The following is a 14,289-nucleotide window of genomic DNA, read 5'->3' as shown; positions in this document are numbered from 1 at the left end:
CACGTAAGTTGATGCCCCAGCAGAGGTGAGGTCCTAAGCCATGCAGTAGATGAACCTGGCCAAGGGGACAATGGCAAAGCAGAGGCCAGGCCTGGAATGGAGCTCCAGGAAATGCCCACAGCTAAGGTGGAGGCCTGTCCTCTCTAATGGAGTCACTTACAAAATGATGACATGTTTATTACTGAAATCATTTGTATGTACTATTAGAAGCCAGTTTAGTGTAACCTCAGTTATGATTTCACCATATCCTAGGGTATCACTAAATTATTTCAAAGTATCTCAGGATCTGTTGCCACCTGCCAAAGATCCTCAAAGTAAAATTAATATTTATAAATAATGCCTTATGTGTGTATGATGCTTTAGGGCTTTAGAGTGCTTCTACATATGTCGGCTCGCTTGATTCCATTCAATTGCTAAGATGAATAAGCCACAGCACACCTTAGAGTGAGTTGTAAAAATCAAACATGCAATACTCCTTGCAGTGTTTTCCATTTAAAATATTTGAGATTACAAGTTATATGTTCACAGGAAATTACCATGAACCACTACTGGGTTGCTAGTGAACACTGGAGCGGGCGGGGTTGGGGAGGAATAAGCAGTTTGTCTTCCTGCATTTGAATCTCAGATCACCCATCTCTTAGCTTTGTGAATTTGAGCAGGTTACCTAACCTCTCTGGTCCTCAATTTTCTCATCAGCAGAATAGACATTATCTGCTTTTATGGAGACGGCAAGGGCTGAAAAAGAAAATGTTCGTAAGATGCCTGAAATGGCAGGCACTTGGCAAAGAATAACTCGGTTTCTGTTGTAGCTCCCTACTCTCCCTTTGCTTCGTTTTCCCTTTCATTTGCCTGCCTTTGTCTTGCTTGGAGACATGCTAGCATCTGAAGTGACAGTCTCCACCGAGTCTACAGTTTGGTGCTTGGCCTACAGAAAAATCCAGAATGAAAAAATTGTTCCCTTTTATTTGAAAAACCAAATTTGTGTTAATCCCCTGGTTATGACCCCTTAACATAGTTAATGTTTTGTTAGTGAATCCGGAATAGAAAGCACATATTTAAATGTGTACCTTGCGGTGGCAGGGTGCTTAAAAACATCTGTTTCCTTGAAGAATCTTGCGAATCAACAATACCAAACTTGAGCAGGGAGGAATTTGGTGCCTTGTGTTTAAACAGTGCTGCTTAAAATATATTCAGATGGAAAGAATGGCAAAACCATTCTGATATAGGACATTTTATGATAGTGCCTATGAGATATTCTTTCTTCTACTGGCCTCACTTTTAAAGGGATATCATTTTAGGTAGGCTGTTTCGGGGCGCTGTCATGTTACTATGGACTATTGATCTCTTTTACCTATGAATTATTTGTCACTCTTAATAGTGGGAAGGAAGTGGGAGTGGCAGCTCTTTTCTTATAGAAGCAAAGTCTAAGTCAGTGGTTCTCAAGTTTTATCATGCTTGAGAATCACCAGGAAATCCTGGTGAAAATACAGATTCCCAGATTTGTTCCCAGAAAAGCTGACCCCCATGTCTGATGTTGAAATCAGCTTAAAATGCACCAGGACTAGAGTTTGGAATATATTTTGAACATTAATGTAGGATTACTATCTAGTTTGGAAAGTCAATACCAAAAGACACATGATATTCCTGGCCTCATGAGCCAAGCTTAGGAGCAGTGTTATGGATCCTTTTCAGAATGAGAAGATGGGGCAAACATTTGATTATTTGTGCTAATTAACATGTACTTTCATAATACATACTTTTTTAAAATCAGGGAGTGATATGATAGGACCTAAAGTTTAATTAGGTCCATAGTGTCATCAACTGTATCTTTTAAGTTTACTTATCACCTATATAATTCTTTAGATTCAGTCTGAGTTATTTCAAGTCTCATATACAGTGATAATTTTTATTTTTGCCCTAGAGCAGGGGCAGTATTATCTGTTTGGGCAGTATTAACATTTTGGACAAGTCTCTGTTGTGGGAGACTGCCCTATGCATCATAGGATCCTTAGCAGCATCCTTGGCGTCCACCAGCTAGATGTCAGAACATGTCTCCAGGTATAACAACCAAAATTGTCTCCAAACATTGCCAGATAGCTGCAGAGAGCTTGGTTGGGGAGAGACTCTAGAACACATGTGAAACTTACTGGCTGGAAGCTTACAAAGTACACATGTCATGACCTACTTGAATATCTTGTGCAAAGAAAATACACTTTACCTGGCCTCGGGCGCGGTGGCTCACACCTGTAATCCCAGCGCTTTGGGAGGCCGAGGCGGATGGATCACAAGGTCAGGAGATTGAGACCATCCTGGCTAACACGGTGAAACCCCATCTGTACTGAAAAATACAAAAAATTAGCCGGGTGCGGTGGCGGGCACCTGTAGTCCCAGCTACTTGGGAGGCTGAGGCAGGAGAATGGTGTGAACCCAGGAGGCAGAGCTTGCAGTGAGCCGAGATGGCGCCACTGCACTCTAGCCTGGGTGACAGAGCGAGACTCCGTCTCAAAAATAAATAAATAAATAAATAAACAAACAAACAAACTTTACCTAGCCTGATGCTGGATTTACTTTAGGAATCTGTTTAGCAATTAGCTGTTTGGAAGTGTGTAAGGGGTACTTTTTCTTATTCTTCCTCATATTGGATCATGAACCAGGTCTACCATGCATAGCCATTCATGGAATTTAGGGCAAAGTCTAGCTTGTGTGATTGCATTGTGTTCATTTGGGTCCTTTTTACCATTTGAGTAGATGTACTGTTACTGCTTACCAAAGACACATTTTGGGTATACAGTGAGTGTGCAGCTCAATACCTTGTTCTAGAAGCTGCTGCTCTTCATTTGGTCTTCAGTTTTGTAAAAGCCCAGTAATCCTCCTGGTAAGACATGAGTGTGTTATAAGCATCACCTCAGTGACATCTGTGAAGTTCTTATGTTCTTTTTGCAGCTACTATTTAATTGCTTGGCTATGTAATATTTTGTGGCACTTCACCCCTTGTGCGAGGAAGTATGTGGCAGGATGCCTGACAAGACACCTAGGAAGCCACACAGTAGTCAGCATCTCAAGTGTGTGTTCCTGAGAAATAGCCTTCCCAAGCCCGCATATGTTTTGTGTGGTATAAATTCTCAAGATTGTGGGAGGAACAGCTAAGGTCATTTCTAAGGTATCCGTGTTAATTACCTAAGGTAATTACCAAGCACCAGGGAACACAGTGACACTGCAGTGTCAAAGTACCCTCATTTGAAATAGAATCCCTGCCTGATTTAGGGGTTAGGAAAAGAATGAGTGGATAGGTTCTGACAATTACTCTTCTGAGGTTAAGAGTTTGAGACCAGCCTGGCCAACATGGTGAAACTCCATCTCTACTAAAAATAAAAAACATAGCTGGGTATGGTGGTTTGTGCCTGTAGTCCCAGCTACTTGGGAGGCTGAAGCAGGAGAATCGCTTGAACCCAGGAGGCAGAGGTTGCAGTGAGCTGAGATTGTGCCACTGCACTCCAGCCTGGGTGATAGAGGGAGAATCCGTCTCAAAAAAAAAAAAAAAAAAAAAAAAAAAAAAATTTCCTTTACAGTTGACCATGGCCAAAAAATTGTACCACTGTTTTCCTGTCTCAGCCACTCAATAAGCCAACCTGTAAAGTAGGTTGGCCGGGGGATGATCATTGCTTGCTGAGTGCCTGTAGGTACCTAACACCGTATGTTTGTCATCTCACTGAAGTCTCCCCTTTGAGATCACCAGTTTCAGATGCAGTTAACACCTTCATTATAAACGGACAGTAAGTAAGGAATTTTCTCAGGGTGGTTTATATCAGAAGAGCAGCTGTAGGACCAAACCCAGATCTAGTGACAAACGTGGCTTCCTTCTCACATGAGCATCTGGGTGGTTGGGAGTTATTCCTGACTGTTTGAAGGAATCTCGCTCTGTTGCCCAGGCTGGAGTGCAATGGCTCAATCTCCACACACTGAAAGCTCCTCCTCCCGGATTCAAGCCATTCTCCTGCCTCAGCCTCCTGAGTAGCTGGGACTACAGGCGCCTGCCACCACGCCTGGCTAATTTTTTGTACTTTCAGTGGAGACGGATGTTTCACCGTGTTAGCCAGGATGGCCTCGATCTCCTGACCATGTGATGCGCCTGCCTCGGCCTCCCAAAGTGCTGGGATTACAGGCGTGAGCCACTGCGCCCAGCATCAAGTTTGATCATAAGATTGCGGCAATTCAGTCACGTGTTCAGGCTCCACTCCTAGTTCTTTTGCTATTTTCCCCACATCTGCAGTTACTTCTTGAACCCCTCAAAGTCATCCATGAGAGTTAGAATCTAGTTCTTCCGAACTCCTGTTCATGTTGATAATTTGGCCTCTTCCCATGTGAATTCAATACAAATACTCTTAACAGCATCTAGAATGGTGAAGGTCTTCAATTTACTTTGCCCAGATCCATCAGAGGAAACACTGTGGCAACTGTAGCCTTCCAAATGTATTTCTGAAATAATAAGACTTAAAAGCCAAAATGACTGCTTGACCCGTAGGCTGAGGAATGAATGTCGTGTTAGCAGTCACAAAAACCACATTCATCTCCTTGTATATCTCTGGCAGAACTCCCAGGTGACAAGGTGCATTGTCAATGAGTAGTAATATTTTTAAGGAAATTTTTTTTTCTGAGCAGTAGGTCTCCACAGCGAGCTTTAAATATTCAGTAAACCGTGTCCTAAACAGATGTGCTGTCATCCAGGCTTTGTTGTTCCGTTCCAGAGCACAGGTAGGGTAGACTTAGCATCATTCTTAAGGGCCCTAGGGTTTTCAGAATGGTAAATGAGCATTGGCTTCAACTAAAAGTCAACAGTTGCATTAGCCCATAGCAAGAGAGTCGGCCTGTCCTTGGAAGCCAGATGTTTACTTCTCCTCTCTAGTTGTGAAAGTGAGAGGACATCTTCTTCCAACAGAAGGCTGTTTTGTCTACACTGAAAATCTGTAATTTAGTGTGGCCACCTTCATTTGTGATCTTAACTAAACCTTCTGCGTGACTTGCTGCAGCTGCTTCTTCAGCGCTTGCTGCTTTGCCTTGCGCTTTTATGTTATGGAGGTAGTTTCTTTAAACCTCATGAACCAACTTCTGCTAGCTTCACACTTTTCTTTTGCAGCTTCCTCGCCTCTCTCAGCCTGCATAGAATTGAAGAGAGCTAGAGCTTTGCTGTGGATTAGGCTTTGGCTTAAGGGAATGTTGTGGCTGGTTTGATCGTCTGTGGAAACCACTAAAACTTACACTGGGCGCGGTGGCTCACACCTATAATCCCAGCACTTTGGGAGGCCGAGGCGGGTGGATCACTTGAGGTCAGGAGTTTGAGACCAGCCTGGCCAACATGATGAAACTCCATCTCTACTAAAAATACAAAAATTGAGCTGCAACACTAGTTCAGCTCATCCATCAGCTGAACTAGACCAAGGTGCCAGAAAGATACTAGAAAAATGGCAGAGCAAGAACAAAGACACAATCCCTTTGGTTCCAGAAAATCTCCTGAAAAAGAGGAAGGCTTATTAAGCTCTCAAAGCTACCCAGGCAAAGCAGGCACTTTTGGCAAAGAGGAGCAGAGGAAAGGAAACAGGGCTCAGGTTTAAGTGACTGGAATCATTCCTACATGATTCCTGGCTGCAGAAATGTGACAAGGTGCGTCTCAGACGACTAGAAGTGAACCCTCATGCCTTGGAGTTGCCAGGTAAACATTCCTTGGCCTTTGTTGTACGTATCGAAAGAATTGATGGTGTGGCCGGTCGTGGTGGCTCACGCTTCTAATATCAGCACTTTGGGAGGCTGAGGCAGGCAAATCACAAGGTGAGGAGTTTGAGACCAGCCTGGCCAACACAGTGAAACCCCATCTCTACTAAAAATACAATATTAGCTTGGCATGGTGGCAGGCACCTGTAGTCCCAGCTACTTGGGAGGCTGAAGCAGGAGACTCGCTTGAACCCGGGAAGTGGAGGTTGCAGTGAGCTGAGATCGCACCACTGCACTCCAGCCTGGGTGACAGAGCTAGGCTCTGTCTCGAGGGAAAAAAAAAAAAGGAATGATGGCATGTGAGTTTACCGGTGCAGAAAACCATTGCAAGGTTTGCCTAAAGAAAATTTTTAGTGGTGTCTTTGTAAAAGTCACCACCTAGAATCTAAAACTGCTGCATATGATGGAATCTTATGTGACCTGGGGATTTCTGAATCTGAATTCTCTCTGGAAATTGATTTTGAGACATGGTCAAGGTCAAGAATAAGACCATCCCTTTGACAGACAGCACAGTGATTGAGGAGCACCTGGGGAAGCATTTCCAGGCGATCTCGTGGTTCTTGCGCCCTTTGCACCTCTCAGTGGCCCATCATGCTACCAAAAATAGAGTGGGCTTCCTCAAGGAGATGGGCATACCTGGCTATCAGGGTGAACACATCAATCAGCTCATCCGCCAGCTAAACTAGACGCAGGTGCCAAACTACAGTAAAGTTTTATCAGTGAAGTGGAAGCATGTGTTTTGGGACTTTTTTGGGGGAATTTTTATCAAGTATCTTCAGAGAAGATTATTTCGTGCTTAATCTTCAAAAACTGGAAAGGAAGGGTCAAAGAAAAGACAGTCACTTATGTTCATGGCAGGCACCTCTCATCACCGTCCAGTTCCAAGGAAAAATTCCAGTGCTTTCTACATTGGCTGCTGCGTCTTCTGAAATCAACACATTCCATGTTCATCTTCTATCCTAGGGTTTAATGTTGCTAAACGAGTAGCTCTAGCATTTGTACAAGGCTCCCTGAGACTCCTGCAGCAGTTGACCAAGCCCAGGGACATAATTGAATCTGGAGATTCCTGGGGCCTTGTTTTGAAAAAGACTTGAAATACACATAGGAAGAAAGGCCCAAAAATAAATGTTCACTTGTCTCCGCAAAATAAAAATTAAAAATTAAATTAAAAAATAAAAATACAAAAACTAGCTGGGCATGGTTAGTCCTAGCTACTCTACTCGGGAGGCTGAGGCAGGAGAATCGCTTGAACCTGGGAGGCAGAGGTTGCAGTGAGCTGAGATCACGCCACTGTACTCCAGCCTGGGCGACAGAGTGAGACTCTGTCTCAAAAAGTAAAAATAAAAAAACTTTTTGTATCAGCAACAAGGTTATTTCAGTTTCCTGTCATGTGTTCACTGGAGCAGCACTTCTAATTTTCTTCAAGACATTTTCCTTTGCATTTACAAGTTGAGTAACTGACACAAGAGACCTAGCTTTTGGCCTGTTTCAGCTTTCCACATGCTTTCTCAGTAAGGTTAATCATTTCTAGCTTTTGATTTAAAGTGAGAGACAGGTGACTCTTCCTTTCACTTGAACACTTAGAGGCCACTGGAGGGCTATTAACTGGCCTAATTTCAATATTGTTGTGTCTTGGGGAATAGGGAGGCCCGAGGAGAGGGAGAGAGATGGGGGAATGGCCAGATGGTGGAGCAGTCAGAACACACACAGCATTTATTATAGTTTACCTTCTTATATGGGCACAGTTTGTGGTGCCCCAAAACAATTTCAATGGTAACATCAAAGATCACTGATGACACATCACCATAACAGGTAACGATGAAAATGGGTTTCCTAATAATGCAGAGGGTTGAAATACTGCAAGAATTACCAAAATGTGACACACAGTTGTGAAGTAAGCACATGCTCTTGGAAAAATGGTGGCAATAGATACAGGGTTGCCACAAATTTAAGTTACAAAAAGTGCATTATCTGTGAAGCACAATGGATTGAGCCCAGTAAAATGAGGTAGGCCTGTATTTTTTGGATACTTCATAGTATCTAAGTTTCTTCTCAAATAGAGCAAACATTTTACAGTTCAAATTTGCCCATCAGTAGTTTTCTCCATGGATCTTTTGTTAATGCCACATCTATCTAGAGTAAAAGTTCGATTCAATATTGTGCTATCAATTTATCAGCTTGCTGAAGGTGAACTAACATAAGTACATGCTGTGTTGTGTGTTCCGTGTGCAGATACAACACAGGTGAGCTTTCCATAAGCCTGGATCTTCCCAGTGGCGGGGCTTCACATGTGCAGGCCAGCTAGGGAGAAGGGGACAGGTGGGGCCCAGCAGGAGCTCCGTGGGCCTTGTCTCTTGCGACAAGGATATTTTGCTCCTTAGCTCAGCAAAGTCCAGGTTCTTGTCTCATGACCAGGAAGAAATAGGCAGGCGGACACGCGGAGAATGAGTGGAGTAGAATGCACTAAGCGAGAGGGAAAACTTAAAGGAAGTGCCCTGAAAGCAGATTGCGGTTCTCCCTTCACAGTTGAATACAAGGGCCTTTATATACCTGCTCATGGGTCTGGGTTCCCTATTTCTATCAGCGCGAATTCCTGGCGGGTCCACCCCGGCCTTCCAGTGCAGGTGCGGGCCCTTAGTCTGAGCCACTCTACATTGATTTATTTCCCTTACTGCGCGTGTGTTAAGGGATATAATTGTTCACCGCAAGCATGTTTGGGCAAGAGCCCCCTGTGCATGACGACCTTGGCGGGTCAGAGGTTCTCCGGGGAGAGTTCTCTGCCTCCTGCCTCTATCAACTCTCCAGTCTGCAGTCTGGCCCCCGGTGGTCCTGCAGATCTGGTGTTGATTTTGCAGGGTGTTTGGAAAGGTATCTGTGGGTTTTCATTTATGGAAGTGACTGAGTGCCAACAAGAAGAGGTTAATGCCCTTGAAAGAATTTATTACTTACATCACCTAAGAGAAGGGGGCACACCCCACCATGCAGGGCACAGGGGAACCACCAGTGTGGGTCAGGAGGCAGAAAGGAGCCAGAGAAAAGCGTGGACAGGAACCTTATTGGGGCTTCCTCGGGAAGCGCAGTGCGTGGCTGGTTTGAATAATGTTGGTGGGCTTTGGGGTAGTCTCGAGTTGCCTGGTACCTGGCCCTGGGATGTTTTAAGGCAGGGAAAATATTGGCTTGGTGTGTGTTAGATAAAATGGGTGGTTGGCTTACTTCCAAGTTCTTTACTAAATTGAGGAATTAGCTGGTCCTGGGAGGGGCAGTGTCTTTCTGGGTCTGTAAGTCCCTGCAAAATGTTAAAGTATCATAAGATACAAAAAAAAAAAAAAAAAAAAAATTTAAACATGATTAATATGCTGTGAACCTAGAAGTAACCAGATTTTAGGAAACGGACCTATAGTGAGTAAACTCACAGGGATTGATAGCTAAGCCAGAATATGCATTTATTAGCTTGAGGGGAGGAATGTTTCTTCTCTTCCAGTGACCAAATCTTGGTCTGCCCTCCAGAATACTGACCGACTGTTCTGCCCTCTAGAATGGAATAATTAGGAAAGTCATTAGTCACCTGAATTTCAAACTAGCTTGGTTTATGTGGTAATCAGAGCAAAGGGTGACGTAGTGTACCTGTGCCGTGCAGGAACTTGGTGAATTAATCACTTCTCCCAGAACACCCTCCAAGGGCCACCTTCATGCCTTCCCTTTTCTTTGCCTCTATGCTGCTGTTATCTTCCCACAGAAAGGCCCTCTGCAGTCGATTAGGCTTCAGCTACCTAAACAATAGGCACAGACCCAAACGATGTCAAACTACAATTCTCCTGCCCTTAGGCTGACACTCAGGTCACTTTGATTGGAATTTCGAGTGTCTCCAAACTCTGGTTGCACACTTTCACAGATGGTCAATTACAGTACTTCTCTGTGGAGTTTTACCAGTGTAGCTCTCAGAAATTCCTAAGAATTTTCTATTTCGTAGGTTACACTCTCCATAGTACATATACTCAGACAGAAAAATATACTTCATGAAGAGAGCCCTGAAAAATCTCATCTCTAGTCCCAGTGATGCCTTAAACTGGTTGTGTGACCTTCGTAAACCTCCGTTTTCTTTGTTGTAAAATGAAAGGTTGGGGTCGGTGACCTCCAGAGTCTATCCCGCCCCAGCCTGCTCTGAGAGTGATTGCATTTGGCACAATATGCAGTTTGCTTCACAACAGTAGCAAAACATCACACATGCAACTTATTATCATCATTGTCTCTCTTTGGATTTCCTTGAGTTTTCCAGTCTCATTAGGGGAGACATCTCTGGCTTATCGCACAATGACATCGTGTCTTGTAACTTAATTTCTGGGGACAGCACATTGTGCTGCTACAGGCACAGTGCTAATAATCAAGATCATATGTTCTGCTTACTGTGACTTTTTTGTGGTTTCTGGGGGGAAAATGCAGATGCTTTTCAATTATTCCAAGGGAATTTTGATTAACCCCCTGGGTGGAGTTCTCTGTGCCACCTGCCGTGGGAAGTGAGTTTTATTGAACAGAAGGTGGGGACTGAATTGCTCATATTTGTTTTCTTTCTGGTACCTATCGTATTATTTCAAGCTCAAGCATTTTAATAAATATTTAATAAATACCTGTCTAAAATAGGCCAAAACTGTCATAACCTAAAACTTTTTTCTTCTTCAATTTTAAATGCAAATGAATTCATTTGACTTTTAGTGGAATTTCCAAGATAAAGACTCATGTTTTTCCTTTATGTATATGAAAGTTATTTTTGATGGCATAGTCAATGTCCTGCTTAGTACACGTTTTAAGTATTAGCCTTTGGAAGCAAATTCCTTAAATTCATTGCAACGTTGCTGCTTTTGTTGCCATTCTTATAATTTTATATGTTTACTGTTTCTCTCTGTCTCTCTCTCTGTCTCTCTCTCTGACATATATTGAGACAGGATCTCACTCTGTGGTCCAGGCTGGAGTGCAGTGGTACAGTCATGACTCAAGTGATCCTCCCACCTCAGCTTCCCAGGTAGCTGGGACTACAGGAATGCGCCACCATGCCTGGTGAATTTTTTAGGTATTTTTTGTACAGAAGGGATTTCACCACCTTGCCCAGGCTGGTCTCGAACTCCCAGGGCTCAAGCCATCCTCCCACCTTGGCCTCCCAAAGTGCTAGATGTGAGCCACTGTGCCTGGTCATATATGTCTATTTTGCAGGCCAGAATTCTTTGACTGTTTGATTTACAGAGAATTTTCAAATGTCTGCCTCTAAGGACTTTTGTAGCAATTTTACTGAGATACAATTAACATATAATTCACCCGCTTAAAATGTAGGATCCAGTGGGTTTTGTTTCTTGTTTTTGTTGTTTCTTTTGTTGAGAGATAAGCAACAAATACATTTTTATTATAATTGTGTTTCATTCAATATTTGGGACATACACTAACACTTGGTATTATTACCATTATTATTATCATTATTAATCGAGCTGAGGTCTCATTCTGTTGCCCAGGCTGGAGTGCAGTGGCTCGGTCACAGCTCACTGCAGCCCTGAACTCTTGGGCTCAAGTGGTCCTCCTGCTTCCGCCTCCCAAGTAAGTGGGATTACAGGCGCAAGCCACAGCACCCAGCGATTCGTTGGTTTTTAGACTGTTCGCAGAGCTGTGCTAGCATCACGATAATATTTTAGAACATTTTCATCACCCCAGAAAGAAGCCCCCTACCCATTAACATTCACTCCTCACTCCTTCCACCCCCTCCAGCCTGTGGTAGCCACTGATCTACTTTCTGTCTGTGTATACCTTATTCTGGACTTTTCTTAGAAAAGGAATCATACAATGTGTTGTCTTTTTTGGCTTTCACTTAGCATACTGGTATCCACGGTGTAGCCCGTGCCAGTACGTCATTCCTGTGTGTGGCCAAATAACGTCCCATTGTATGGATATACCACATTTTATTTACCTGTCAGTTGGTGGGTGTTTGTTCTGTCTTTTTGGCTACTGTGAATAATGCTGATATGAACATTCATGTATGAGTTTTTGGGGTGACAAGGTTTTACTTTCTCTTGGGTGTATACCTAGAAGTGGAATTTCCAGGTGGTGTGGTAACTCTGTGTTTAACTTTATGAGGAATTCTCAGCTGTTTTCCAAAGTGGCTGCACCATTTTACCCTCCCACTCGCAATGGAGCGATCCAGTTCTTCCACATCCTAACTGACCCTCGTTATTGTCTTTTTTATTATGGTCATTGTAGTGGCTATGAAGACAGGCTTGTTTTTAAATATTCTCTATGTGGTATTCTGCCTTCTTCCCTAGAAATCATAATTAGTGCAGAAGTAGCCCAAATTGTGTATGTTAATTTGTTTTATTGTTTTAAAACAAACTTGAGCCCCCAAAAGCAGCAAAGCACATACATTTCAGTTAATATATATTTTCCAGGACGTTTTTGTCTCTTCTCAAATGAAATGATTTTGATATTAAGCACAGAGTTCCTTTCATTTTCTTATGCTCATTCTCTCTCTTTTTAATGGTATCACATACTGTGCAGGAAGGTCATTATATAAAGAGAGGAAAAAAGAAGAATCAGCATAGAAGAGAAAATTAATGCTGTTTGTATAATTTTTAATAGGAATGTTGTAAAATTTTGAGATTTAAACCAACTAATAATATTTTTTGTACGTTACTGGGCAGTTTCCCCTTGTTGCCTGTGAACTGATAGTTTGCCTTGGAAACTCAGATAGTAAAAATATTTGTCAAAGCTTCAAATACCAGTGTTTTAATTCCTTATTCATGTAGATATTAATCCTGTTCTGGAGACCACCTACATGTGTTTGTAAGGGATGTAATAACTGACACTGTATTTAATTAGCACTAATATTGTGAAAAAGGAAAAACATATTAAGTATCTTTCCAAGTCACTAGTTTGAAATTAGCAGAAGTGGGGAAGAAAAAGTCCTGTCTACCCCCCACCCTTAGTTTGCATACCCATGGAAGTTTGTGATCCATTTACTCATTCATTTATCCAAGTATTTGATAGGTACGTATTTTGTGGTGGACAGTGTTCTAGGTATTGGGAAATGGACCAATTTCAATAGGACAGAAATCTGAATCACAAATAAGCATCCAGTGGCAACCAGGTGTTATACACACTGCACCTAAATGCAAATTTACATGCATCAAAATCACCTTCATGTGTCACACAGTCACCTTTCTTAGTTCTTCATAGCAAAACTAGGGGACTCGGAGGTCTGACCCCAGAGTACCTGGTTGAGGGGTGGGGCAGGGCAGTTGAATAAGGGAGTAGAATGAATGAAGACTTTAGACTCCAAAGCTCGTCACTTTATTCTGCCATGTTTTAGTTTTGTGGTATTAAATCTCTACAGAAATTAATTATCTTGCTTCCTTTCTTGAATTCCTTTTCAAATGTTATAGTTACTACTTCAATAATTCTATCCCATCTGTTTATATACAAAAGGTAATTTACCAGGTAATGACCGAGGACACCTGCTTTAAAGTCGAGCACATGCTAATTTACTGGCTATTTCCTTGGCCTCATTTACTCTCTCTCGGCACAGTTTCTGGGTCTGTAAAATGAGAGTAATTGTACCGTCTAACTCATTGGCGACAGTGAGAATTAAATGAGTTGGTGCATGCATAGCACTTAGTATAGTTCCTGGCTCAATGTTACCACCCAGCAACTAGCAGTGTGGAAATATTTCCCACCCAGGAGTAAAGTTTTATTTACCTTTAGGAGACAGGATCCTGGGAACTTTCTGGTTACCATAGCTGCTTCCTAAAGGCAACTAAGTTAGATGTGGAGTTTCTAATTCCTGTTGGAAATTCAGTGAGTAAGAAAATACTACTGAAAGTTATACAGTTTTCTGCATGTTAATGATCTGATATTATACAACTTTAAGTTTTCAGTGCCCATTCGGGTGGTGCAGGTGAGAGACGGGGGCTTTGCGGGCAAGGCAGTGACCCTGCTGATGAAGGGAAGAGAGTCGTTAAGCAAATAATTTTTTTTTAAATCATCCAGAGAGTACTGTAGCAAGGATTGTTGCTAAAAAGAACTGTGGTATTCCTTGTTGAATAGCAAGTGTGGGCAGTGTACGGTAGGGAAATCTCGGGAATGTTATAAATGAAGCAAAATGATGGGGCGAGCCCCATGAAGGGTGTGTTCTCCTGTGGGCAGTCGCAGGGTTGCCCTTCACCCCGGGTCCTGATTTCTCAACCTCTTCATTGGACTGTCTCCTTGGTGCCTGGGAAAGAAGCTTCTGCCTTCCCTGGATTGAACGCGGCCCTTCTTGTCCCGTCTGCTGAGCATGAGGAGCAGCCGGCCACCCGTACCTGACAAGGCCTGCGGCCGCAGGCGGCACCCAGCCCTGCGCTGACGGTCACTCCAGGTTGCTGCTGGACGTGGTGAGCTCGAGCGAATCGGGCCTTTTAGGCTTTTGCTTCTTGGCAAATGATCAGCTGTGAACTGCCCTCGGCCTAACTTGGTCTTGTTAGCTCAGAAGCCTGCAATTCATTGCATTTTACC

General features: G+C 43.0%; 1 protein-coding gene and 1 pseudogene across 4 annotated transcripts in view; both read left to right on the top strand.

The window, feature by feature from the left end:
* The window catches only part of PCCA (propionyl-CoA carboxylase subunit alpha), a 450,132-nt gene that overhangs the window by 381,835 nt on the left and 54,008 nt on the right, over positions 1-14,289 (top strand). The window lies entirely within an intron of this gene.
* On the top strand, positions 5,237-6,724 carry LOC115894537 (annotated as a pseudogene).

This window comes from Rhinopithecus roxellana, chromosome 18 (genome assembly GCF_007565055.1).
Source record: "Rhinopithecus roxellana isolate Shanxi Qingling chromosome 18, ASM756505v1, whole genome shotgun sequence".
NCBI lineage: Eukaryota > Metazoa > Chordata > Mammalia > Primates > Cercopithecidae > Rhinopithecus > Rhinopithecus roxellana.
The sequence above is the reverse complement of the archived record's forward strand: the minus strand, read 5'-3'. Positions and strand labels throughout refer to the sequence as shown.